Source organism: Salvelinus sp. IW2-2015, linkage group LG20, assembly GCF_002910315.2.
Source record: "Salvelinus sp. IW2-2015 linkage group LG20, ASM291031v2, whole genome shotgun sequence".
NCBI lineage: Eukaryota > Metazoa > Chordata > Actinopteri > Salmoniformes > Salmonidae > Salvelinus > Salvelinus sp. IW2-2015.
Genome location: NC_036860.1, coordinates 24,979,632 through 24,989,608, shown reverse-complemented (window position 1 = coordinate 24,989,608; position 9,977 = coordinate 24,979,632).

Genomic DNA, 9,977 nt, shown 5'->3' with positions numbered 1-9,977 from the left:
TAGCATATTTTATGCAACGGTTAATCTGGAGTCTGGACACATCTTAAGTAACCCTACCTACTTATGTCCCCATTGTATTTTTTTCTGAAACATTTTGAGCAGCCTAAAACACTTCCTGGAGGCAGTCTCCTGAGGTAGCCAGGGAGGGCGCCAGCGAGGGGAGGAGTGCTCCTCTGCAGGTAGGCATGGAAAATTAGGCCTAATTGTGTTATTGTAGTGTCAGCATCACATGACTGACCTAATCAAGTGGGTCATTGTCAGGACCTCCCCATCTGTCACTTCCTGTCCTGCCACCAGTCACATCTTCCTCCTCCTGCTGCAGAAAAGACAAACATGGCCACGATAAACATGTTAAACAGAGGCAGGCAGTCAGGGGCGTATTCATTACGCCGATTCTGTTTGCGAAACGTTTCTTAAAGTGAAGCAAACGTAACTAAACGGGGAGGGACCGACCTGAATTTGTCCAATAAAAACTCTTGTTTTGCAACTGTTTGGCTAATGATTACACCCCAGATCACACAGGTGGATGCAAATGGCACCCTATTCCCTTTATAGTGCACACCTCTCCATATGGCTGGTATACACTAATGCACTATATAGGGAATTTGGGACGCACCCACAGACTGTGGAGGGAATTCAGGGAGGTCATGCAAGAGTTGCAAGAGAAAGAAACCTACTGATGGACAATAGGGATTTCGTTGCATGATTGCAATGCCCCTTGCATAGATGTTAGGGTACACAACACACACATGGCATTAAGTGATAACAGAGTGAAAGGGATATTTCCTTCAAAAGGTGACATGTGTCTTGTACTACAAAGACAGCATGCCTTTTCCCCACCCGAAGCTTGTTCTGTCCATGTGATTTCAAAGCTCCACACATAAAACCTCTTCCCATACACTATTCCTCTTCCTCCTCCCCTATCCTCCATGTCCATAAAGAATGTCAGGTTATCTATTGCATCTTCAGGCTTGCCTATCTCACCGCTCAACATGTATATGGGGAGGGTTGTGGCCATGGTGGAAGGGGGAGAGGTAGAGGGAAAGTAAGGAAAAGGAGGAAGTAGAGAACCGTTGCAGAGCAGCTGTTAAAGGGGGGCAGGGCCGCCACCATGAAGTATCAGCAGTGGCTTTGATTTGATCCAATGTCACAGAGCTGTCAAAGCAGATTTGTATTTATTTAACCTTTATTTTATCAGGGAGTCAAACTGAGACCAAGGTCTCTTTTACAGATGAGCCCTGAATTACATAAATTACAGAAAATACACACATCAAAATATAAATACAAAATGCAAGCAGATAGAAAAACACGATCATAAAAAACACACACATTCATCAGTAAAAGGTCCTCGTTCAGCCTTCTGAATTGCCCTAGAGGCATCCAAATATCAAATTTTGTTCCACAAATAACATGCAAGGCTTTCCTTACTTCGTGGAGACCAAAAACATTTCCAGAGTTAACCATCCTTGAGACCGGGTGTGGTAACTTGTGTCTAAAGTTTAGTAAAGACGTTAGGTACAGTGGGACTTTCTGTAAAAGGACTTAATAAATGAAAACATAGCAATGCATCAACCAACTTTCTGATAGAGAATGCAGCGATGATACAAAAATTGTGTCCTGTAAAAAAGCGCATGATAAACTGCTACTAACGGCTTTAATGAAGTGGCAGCTGCATTCATGAAGTGGCAGCTGCATTCATATCGATGATGTCGCCACAGTCTAGGACCAATAGGAACGTCAACTGAATAATCTGTCCTTAAGCTGTTCTTGTCTATTAATGTTCTGTATTATGTCATGTTTCATGTTTTGTGTGAACCCTAGTAAGAGTAGCTGCTGCTTGGGGATCCTAATAAAATACAAAAAAATACAAAATCTGCATTTGACTATTTAACGAGAGGCCGTTGCAGAGCAGCTATCTCTATAGAAGAAGCACATTTTTTTTCTCACCTTTACTAACTAATCAATATGCTTTTTAAAATACAGCTTTTCATCTATTCAGATGCCCAGACATTTGTAAGCAGGGACATGATCAATATGGACACCAGCCAAAGTACATATGTTTAAATCATCAGAGTTATTTTTATGCGCTCTAGTGAACAACATATACTTAGTTGTACCTGCATTCAATACTAATTTCAGGTCAATACAGTTTTTCTGTAATGCTATGAAGGCAGACTGTAGTTCAGGTAGAGCCTGGTCAACCGGCGGGATAATTGTCAAGCTTGCTCCCGCTTCCCCTCACTCGCGCACGAGGGCGCCAGGCTGCTCATCATTATGCACACCTGTCACCATCATTACGCGCATCAGCACTCATTGGACTCACATAGACTCCTTCACTTTGTTTGACCTTCCCCTCTATATCTGTCTGTTCCTCAGTTGGTTCCCCGTGTCAGCATTATTGTTATCATGTTGTTTTGTTCCCCCCGTCCAGACGCTGTTCTTGTTTTGTTTTGTTTTCCATTAAATGTTCACTCCCTGTACTTGCTTCTCGTCTCCAGCATCGGTCCTTACAGTAATAGCATACACAACAGTATCATCGGCATACAAGTGCAGGTTAACGTTTTTTTACAGACAAGTCGATATTGTTAATGTAAACAGTACAAAGTACAGGACCCAGAATCGACCTCTGTGGGACACCTTTCATAATATCCAGGAAACCTGATTTAACACCATCAGTAGATACACATCGAGTTATATCTGTCAAGTAATTTTTAAATCAGTTACATGCAGCCTGGTCTAAGCCAATTGAGGAAAGCCTCTGAATTAGAGATGAGTGATTAACAGTATTGAAAGTCAAGGACAGGATAATGAAAGGGTCTGGCACAATATTGCCTTTTATCTATACAGTTAATCACATCATTTATAACTAGGAATGCAGCAGAGATAGTGCTATGACCTGGTCTAAAATCCGACTGATGTACATTTAGAATACATTTCAAAGATAAGAAAGATCTTAGCTGAGAATGAATTAAGGATTCTAAAATTTTAGCTAGGCGAGAAAGTTTAGAAATAGGGCGATAATTATGTAGGTCACAAGAGTCACCACCTTTGTGAAGGGAGAGTACATGGGCAGATTTCCAAACCTTGGGGATAGTAGCAGATCTAATCGTCAGGTTAGAAATATGGGTTAATGATTCAGCAATCAGGGGGGCAGAGAGCTGCAGCAAAAATGGATCAAGCATATCAGTCCCAGTGGATTTTTATTTTTTACATCAATCTTAAGCAAGGCATCTTGCACCTCACAGATGCCAACTATTGAAATGAAATGTAAAACTCAATAGAAGTTGACGTTGAGTCAGCTCGAATCTGGCAGAGGAAAGATCAGTCGATTGACTGACCAGGGTAAATTTAACCACAGTTTCTCTCAAATAAAAAGCCTCCCGGGATAAAACGATGATTAAAATGATCACTTATTGCATTATTTTAAGTTATGATGCCAGAGTCAGACAGAACTTGCTTAGGCAGAGAAGAAGAGGAATTTGCACACTTCAGTGCATTTTCTGTTTTCCAAAATTTTGAAGGATCACCAGGAGAGTCAGAGATAGTGCTTAAAAAATAGCTTAATTTAAGCTTTCTTAATCAAGATAGTACATATGTTCCTCAATTCTCTGAAAGAATGCCAGTCCACTACAGACTCAGTTCTCCTTGCTTTGGCCCAGGCCTGATTTCTCATATGACTGAGCTCAGAAGGCTCAGAAGAAAACCAAGGGTTAGATCTATCTTTGACTCTGAATTGTTTAAAAGGGGCGTGTTTATCTGCCAGAGGAATAAATATGGAGGAGAAATGTTCTAGAGCCAACTCAGGGTCAGGAATACAGAAGATAGTGGCTAAATCAGATTAGAACAGGTCATGTAAAAACCTTGAGGAGAAAACGTTAAAATATATCTTCTTAATTAAACAAGGATTAGTATTTGATAACTCAATGATAACTGAGATCATATGCAAATACTCCACTAGACAAATATTTATGGGGGTTATTAGTAAGAATTTGTCATACCCTGATCTGTTTCACCTATCTTTATGCTTGTCTTCACCCCCCCTCCAGGTGTCGTCCATCTTCCCCATTATCCCTTGTGTATTTATACCTGTGTTCTCTGTTTGTCTGTTGCCAGTTCGTCTTGCCTTGTCAGGTCTTAACAGCGTTCTTTCCCACCTTCCTATTTCTGTAGTTCCGTTTCCTAGTTTTCCCGGTTCTGACCACTCTGCCTGCCCTGACCCCGAGCCTGCCTGCCGTCCTGTACCTGCCTGACTCTGACCTGATAACGAACCTCGACCTGCCCTTTGCCTGCTAGTGTTTAATAAATAATCGGAGAACTAAACTATCCACCTCCCGTGTCTGCATCTGAGTCGTGATAGTACGAGCTGGCCATGACTGACCCAGCAGCTCTGCAACGCCGTCTCCTCCCAGGTTGCCACCATTAGAAGACACGAGGAGTTACTTCAAGGTTTTATGGAAGGATTCCAGACCTTGGTGGGAAGCCAGGACCATGCCTTCAACACATTGCTGGAGAAATTCTGCAGATTTTCTGTGAGGCAGCCCGCCACTACAGTAACCCCCCAGACTGTCAATTACCCTGCTACCAGCGGCGTTTCTCCCAAATATACCACAGCTTCCCAAAAACCATGCTTACCTCCTACGGAGAGCTGGAGATCCCGGATCCTGCTGGGTGTTTCTCTCTCATTGTTCTTTCATCTTTGAGCTGCAGCCCTCTTCATTTCCCTCAGATTCCTGGAGGATAAAGTACATAATAATGCTGTTGTCCGTGGGGCTCTTGCCTGGGCTACGACGATGTGGTAGCAACAATCCACCGTTTGCCTCAGATTGGAGGAGTTCGTGGCGGAGTTACGGAAAGTGTTCGATTCTCCATTGTCCAGGCGAGGCGGCTCGTAAGATGCTCCAACTACGTCAGGATTCCCGTAGTGTGGCAGACTTCGCTGTGGATTTTTGCACATTGGCGGCTGAGAGTGCCTGGAACCTGGAAGCCCTATTTGACGCTTTCCTTCACAGATTGTCGGAGGTGATTAAAGACAAGCTCGCAGCCCGGGAGCTGCCCCTGAACCTCGACTCCCTCATATCCTTGACCAGGGAGAGGGAGTCTGTTCCCTGTTGCCGACACTCGTCCTCGATTTACACCTCGCCTCCGAGGAATTCCAGAAATCCCCAAAGGCCACAATTTCCGAGTGGAGCCAATATCGGCCGAAATCTCTCGGAGATCAGGGCGGCCAAGTCGTCTCCTCCGGAGCCCATGCAACTGGGCAGGGCTAGATTGTCTCCTGCTGAGCGCTTACGCAGACTTAACACACAGAGCTATCTGTATTGTGAAGCTACGGGACATGTTTTATCTACCTGCCCATGAAAGAACCAGGCTCATCAAGGAGGTACTAGTACCTTGTTGTGGGGTGATCGGTCCAAATCCCTCCGGGTGCTCATAGACTCTGGGGACGATGAGAGCTTTATGGACGCTACCCTGGTGTCGGAATTGGGAATCCCCACACAACCCCTCTCCATTCCCATGGACGTCAGAGCGTTGGATGGGCGCTCTATTGGCAGAGTCACCCACACCACGTGTCCCATAAACCTGAGAGTGTCGGGTAATCATGGAGGCACTGGTTAGAGGGCGCGGAACACCCATTCATAGTATGGACAGATCACAAGAACCTGGAATATCTCTGCACAGCCAAGTGCCTCAACTCCAGACAAGCTCGATGGGCCCTGCTATTCAACCGAATTAACGTCACAATCTCCTACTACTACTTCCGGTGGACATGGTCTCCGACCGGGGTCTTCAGTTCTCATCCCAGTTCTGGAAGGCGTTCTGCACGCTCATTGGGTTGTCGGCCAGCCTGTCCTCCAGGTTCCACCCCCAGTCTAACGGCCAGTCGGAACAAGCCAATCAGGACCTGGAGAGGACTCTTCACTACCTGCTCTCCGCTAATCCCACCATCTGGAGCCAGCAGCTCGTGTGGGTAGAGTACGCCCGCAACACCCTCCCTTGCTCAGCCACTGGTCTCTCACCTTTTAAATGCTCCCTGGGATATCAGCCCCAAGAGGTAAAAAAAAACCTTGCCCAGATGTTCGTCCGCCGCTGTCGTCATACCTGGAAGAGAGCCTGGTCAGCCTTCTCAAGACCACCTCCAGGTATCGACGACAGGCGGTCGTACCGCCACCGGACCCCGGCTCCCCGTTATCGTCTGTCCACTCGGCATCTGCCCCTCCGGGTAGAGTCCCGCAAACTGTCCCCGTTTTATCCCTTTTTATCCCCGTTTTATCCCTTTCCCCATCTCGAAGATCCTTAGCCCCTATGCTGTTGGTCTTCTGTTGCCCCTTACCTTTCGTATACATCCCACTTTTCATGTGTCTAGGATTAAACCTATGTCTCACAGCCCTTTGTCTCCTGTTTCCTGACCCCGAGCCTGCCTGCCGTCCTGTACCTGCCTGACTCTGACCTGATCACGAATAGTCAAGACATCAAAACTATTAAATAACACATAAGGAATCATGTAGTAACCAAACAAGTGTTAAACAAACCAAAATATATTTGAGATTCTTCAAAGTAGCCACCCTTTGCCTTGATGACAGATTTGCACACTCATGGCATTGTCTCAACCAGCTTCATGAGGTAGTCACTTCGAATGCATTTCAATTAACAGGTGTGACTTGTTAAAAGTTAATTTGTGGAATTTCTTTCCTTCTTAATGTGTTTGAACCAATGTTAATTGTTGTGTTGTGACAAGGTAGGGGTGGTAATGTATACAGAAAATAGCCCTATTTGGTAAAAGAACAGGTCCATATTATGGCAAGAACAGCTCAAATAAGCAAAGAGAAACAACAGTCCATCATTACTTTAAGACACGAAGGTCAGTCAATTCGGAACATTTCAAGAACATTGAAAGTTTCTTCAAGTGCAGTCGCAAAAACCATCAAGCGCCATGATGAAACTTAGTCTCATGAGGACCGCCACAGGAAAGGAAGACCCAGAGTTACCTCTGCTAAAGAGGATAAGTCCATTAGTGTTACCAGCCTCAGAAATTGCAGCCCAAATAAATGCTTCACAGAGTTCAAGTAACAGACACATCTCAACATCAACTGTTCAGAGGAGACTGCGTGAATCGGGCCTTCATGGTCGAATTGCTGCAAAGAAACCAGTACCAAAGGACACCAATAATAATAAGAGACTTGCTCGGGCCAAGAAACACGAGCAATTGACATTAGACCGGTGGAAATCTGTCCTTTGGTCTGATGAGTCCAAATTTTTGATTTTTGGTTCCAACTGCCGTGTCTTTGTGAGACGCAGAGTAGGTGAACTGATGATCTCCGCATGTGTGGTTCCCACTGTGAAGCATGGAGGAGGAGGTGTGATGATGTGGGGGTGCTTTGCTGGTGACACTGTCTGTGATTTATTTAGAATTCAAGGCACACTTAACCAACATGGCTACCACAGCATTCTGCAGTGATACGCCATCCCATCTGGTTTGAGCTAAGTGGGACTATCATTTGTTTTTCAACAGGACAATGACCCACCAAAACACATCTCCGGACTGTGTAAGGGCTATTTGACCAAGGAGAGTGATGGAGTGCTGCATCAGATGACCTGGCCTCCACAAACACCCCACTTCAACCCAATTGAGATGGGTTGGGATGCTTGGACCGCAGAGTGAAGGAAAAGCAGCCAACAAATGCTCAGCATATGTGGGAGCTCCTTCAAGATTGTTGGAAAAGCATTCCAGATGAAGCTGGTTGAGAGAATGCCAAGAGTGTGCAAAGCTGTCGTCAATGCAAAGGGTGACTACTTTGAAGAATCTCAAATAAAACATATATTTTGATTTGTTTAACACTTTTTGTGTTATTTCATAGTTTTCATGTCTTCACTAATATTATACAATGTAGAAAATAGTAAAAATAAAGAAAACCCTTGAATGAGTAGGTGTGTCAAAACTTTGACTGGTACTGCATACGGCCACTACTCCCCCTTTCTGTAATCTGTCACATCTAAATACATTAAAATAATTTACTTCAACGTCTTTATCAGATACATAACCCTTTAACCATGTTTCTGAAAGAACCAGAATGTCAGGACACGAGTCCTGTACCCAAACATCAATTGTGTCCATTTTGAAACAATAGTTTGCACATTAAGGTGCATTAGCCTAAGCCCCCAGCTCAGTTCCATAAGAGCTAACAGGCATAGGGTCATCTGCAGCTATTTGTTGAGTGAACTGGGACTTTGCCAAGGTCCCTGGTCAACCACATGAGAGCAGAGCAGACTGAACACTTTACAGACCTCCCTCGAGTCGCTGGATGCAGCGGCGAGAGTGGGAACTGGGAGAGAGCAGTGTTGGCAGATTTCAGTCCACCTTGATGAAGTACCTGCCAAATGAGTGGAGCTGCTGCAGGGGATCAGAGTGGCTGCCAATGCTCCATTCTGGGAGTGCACAGGAGGCCTTGGTGTAGCTCCTGTTGCATGGTTGGGTCTGCCATAGCGGGCAGGAGTGTCCCAGGCCTGTCCTGGTGATGGGAGTAGGGAGGGTAACCAAAACTAACCAGCAACATTGTTTAAGGTGGGGACTGCCTCTTTGTACAGGTATACATTGTCGTAAAGACAGTTCAAGCTGAAGGTGGGATGGTGGGCCAGGTGTAGACTTGGCCATAGCAGGCCGAGACAGGCTGGCATTTACCCTCTGGATGGTGTCAGGGTGGAAATCTCTGGAGCAGGGTAGATAGGACTTTTTCACAAGATGATGGCTGAGGGGAGATTGTGTAGTACAAGCCGGTTCATCTAAAGCCCACAAGCTGCTGTTCTTCACTGGAGACAGCCAGACAGGGACAATACAGTATATTTACTCACTCTAGTAGTATGACCTCTGTACGAGGAGCTTTAGATGCCCATTTGAGGGAATTTCTCCTTGCAAACAGACTATTTATTATTCTCGGTTCCTTCATCTCCAAAGCATGGCACGGAGGCTACTTTTTCCTCAGCAGTTTAACATTCAGACAATTATTATATTATACATCTAATCTGTCTTTAATGTGAGTTTTTGATTTATAAAGACCCAGAGGCTTCAGTGTAGATTTCTGACATATATTCTGTGACTGATTTAACAGTCAATAGAGCACAGTAGTAACGGCTTAGGATATCTTATATGTTTTGTTCTATGAGATATTCGTCATCAGTCACTTGTTTTACATTTTGAAGTGTTTATGTAATCAAAATAAGCACATGAAGAACAAAAAGGCTTCATAATTCATAAAGGTTATGTTAACTGACAGATGTTAGTTCATAGAAAACAAAAAATATAAAATCTAAGCCTGTGTTAACCTCAGACCATACTTTCGGTGTTTATTACCAAACCCTATTCTTTCCCCATTCATTTCCCCCATTGGAATGTCTGAATGAACCAGAGGTGTTCATTTCCGGTTTTTAGGACTACAAGCTGGCGAGCTCTATAGACATACTGGACGCTTCGCAAGGCCTTTAAATGAATCAACCAACATTTTTATTAATGCATTATATGCCCCATGCCCTCAGAAGAGTCGCAATTAAATATGTTAAGAAGTCTGCTGTCTATATTTCCTCTTCAGACAGATTTGTGGTGAGTTGCAATTTGAGAATGAGTGAAATGAAAGCACTATACAAATGCAAGGAATGTCTTACTAAGCATCCAAGTTGGGATTTAGCAAGCATGTAAAACATATTGTGGTACTAGGCTACCCATTGCATGTGAGAAGCCTCCTGGATAAGATATACCAAATAGTTAATTATACACACATTGGGTTGGTGGTAATCCAAATAATTTGTATAAAGGAGAAATAATATTGACCACCATTAAAAGAGAGATATCCTTTTTTTCTATTGGGAAAACCCTGGGCTTTTTGAACGGAGCAAAAACTCCGCAGCAGGAAAATACCCTGCTTTTCCTCATAGGACTGGGACACACCCACACACTGTAATACACAACTCCCCCGCGCGCTCCGAGC